Source organism: Morone saxatilis, unplaced genomic scaffold, assembly GCF_004916995.1.
Source record: "Morone saxatilis isolate NCDOM2014 unplaced genomic scaffold, NCSU_SB_2.0 Contig12, whole genome shotgun sequence".
NCBI classification, from domain to species: domain Eukaryota; kingdom Metazoa; phylum Chordata; class Actinopteri; family Moronidae; genus Morone; species Morone saxatilis.
The window spans coordinates 1,021,753-1,024,198 of record NW_023339674.1 but is presented as its reverse complement, the minus strand read 5'-3'; the positions used below and the strand labels follow the sequence as shown (position 1 = coordinate 1,024,198).

The 2,446-nt window shown below is 45.0% G+C and overlaps 1 protein-coding gene across 1 annotated transcript in view; it reads left to right on the top strand.

Annotated features, from left to right (window-relative positions):
* The window catches only part of pik3r3b (phosphoinositide-3-kinase, regulatory subunit 3b (gamma)), a gene marked incomplete in the record, with an annotated part of 10,408 nt that overhangs the window by 2,358 nt on the left and 5,604 nt on the right, over positions 1-2,446 (top strand).

Sequence of the window (2,446 nt, the reverse complement as noted above, 5' to 3'; positions counted from 1 at the left end):
TGTGTGTGTTGTGGGTGTGTGTGTGTGTGTGTGTGTGTGTGTGTGTGTGTGTGTGTGTGTCTCTCTGTGCAGAATCAGCGGTCATACCTGAGTTGTGTTTTAGTTTCAGGGAGATCCGCTCACACAGGCTTCAGACTCGCCCCGACGTGGCCAATCGTCTGCTCTGTCCTGATTGTGTGATATTTTGATGACGTGGTGCAGGTTTTACACGTGTGTCTGCTCTGCATTATTACACAACAGCACTGAGCCGTGGGGGACAATAACAGCAGCAGATGTGCCTTTAACTTCGATATCAGCTGATCGCTCGTTAGGCTCCATCAGTCCCATCATTAGGGTGTTTTTAAAATCCTGCTGTCCACGTTAATGGTTTGAAAGCAGATGTGAAGGCTTTTTGTCAGAATTTAACGTCGATTTCGATATCTGTAAATGGGCTTTTCCACCTTGCTGTACATATCGGGTAAGTGTTATTGTTAATCATGATCTATGAGGCGGCTCTACAGTGGTCCAACCTGAGCACCAGATCATAAGAGCTGCTCCTGCATGACTGCACTCACCTGCAGAGGGATGAATTCAACTGGAGACAGTTAATGTTTTAACTAACTTTAAAAGCATTAAATAAACAGGAAAACAGTTGGAATGCTAAATATGCCCGATCTCTCTTTAATAAATGGGCCAAAAGATGCAGAAAGCAGCAGTCCGTATGTGTGATTAAAGAGCCACGATGGAAACCTCGTCCAGGTTGGAGACAACAGAGTTTACTCCAGAACCTGCATTAAAGTCTATTCTTCGTCTTCGTCTTCTTACAGCTGTCTCTTCAAAAGTTGCTGCTTTTTTTATAGTCTGAAGGTCAGATGGGGATGATCGTAGAAGAACTAATTACACACATTTGCATGTGGGTGAAGTGATGGATTTCTCAGGGGAAAATGTTGTTTTAAGTTTAGTTTTAGTGGAAGAAAATGAACTAGTTGGACTCAGTGGGTAATGTTTCTGAGTGGACTGGATGAGTGTTCGCTTTTTGTGGCAAAAATAGCACAATTTCTTTTAGCTGCAGCTCAAATGTGAGGCTCTGCTGCTTTTCTTTGTTGTGAATTGAAGTTTTGGACAGTTTGTTGGACAGAATAAGACATTTCTGACAGTTTTCTGACTGTTTATAAACTGACAGAAAGGATAAAGACTGAACAGTGACCCACAGACGGTTGGATTGCAGTCGGTGTGCAGTTTAAGGTTTGTGGCTGAAATAAAGACTCTGGTTCAGTTGGACCTGTTGATGTAGCGCTCGCTGCCTGGCTGCTGTGTGAGCGTGTGCTGTCCCAGAAGGAAGGGATATACCACAGAGGTAACTCCTCCTCCCTCCTTCTGCCTTTTCTTTCTTTTCCTTTCTTCCTCTCGTGCAGCCCGTCCCCCTCCCCTCCCTCGCTGCCTCCTGATTGGCCGAGGGGGCGGGCCTCTGTGTGGGGATTAGTTAACGCGTCGCCCCGTCTTTTAGGATCAGTCTCGCTCGCTCTTTTCTTCAGTCTGACGGAGCTGAGAGCAGGAGGAGGAGGTGGCGGCGGAGGAGGAGGTAGAGGAGGAGCAGAGAGAGATCAAGAGAGAGAGAGAGGGAGAGTGAATGAGAGAAGGAGGGAGGAGGGAAACAGCTGAGAGACGAGTGGCAGCATGCAGCTAACGGAGAATGCGATGGTTGAGGACGGTAAGAGACGCAAACGGACAGATTTTCTTTCTTTGTAGTTTCTTTTTGTTCCTTCACTCTTCCTCCTCCTGTCTGTCCATTTTTTACTTGTTTCTCTCTTCTTTCTTTCTTCTCCTTTCTTCTCCTTTGTTCATGTTTTTGCAGCTTTTATTCTTCTTGCAGCACACGACCTAAAGTGTGTGTGTGTGTGTGTGTGTGTGTGACTTTTGAGGATTTTAGTGCAACAATCAGTAAAAATGCCACACGCTGCTTCCAGCTCCTCAGAAGTGAGGATTTGCTGCCTCTCTCTGTCTCTCTGTTCAGATCTTCGACTGTTTATCAGACAAGTTGATGGTCGAGGCTGTAAAATATTGAACATATTGTGATTTTCACTCTTTTCGTGACATTTGACGTGCTAAAGGAGTAAAACCTCCTTTGTTCCTTGTGCAATGTCCCTGCTTCATTTGCACATGTAATAGGCTTTTAGCATCTTATCTGCACAAAGCATCCTATTTTAGCTTCTTCCTCATTCATTTATTTGCATTGTTGTTGTGTTATGGTTAATTTCCCATCTGGGGTCATAAAACAACTGAAACTGTTTATGGACAAAAGTTTTCAAATGTTGTCATTTGCAGTCTGGATGCAGGATAGAAACTAAAGAGGCTTACACTGTGGAGCGTGTGTGTGTGTGTGCGTGTGTGTGTGCGCTTGTGTGTGTGTGTGTGTGTGTGTGTGTGTGTGAGAGAGCATCTACAGTACGTGGGTGTGTTTCAGCGT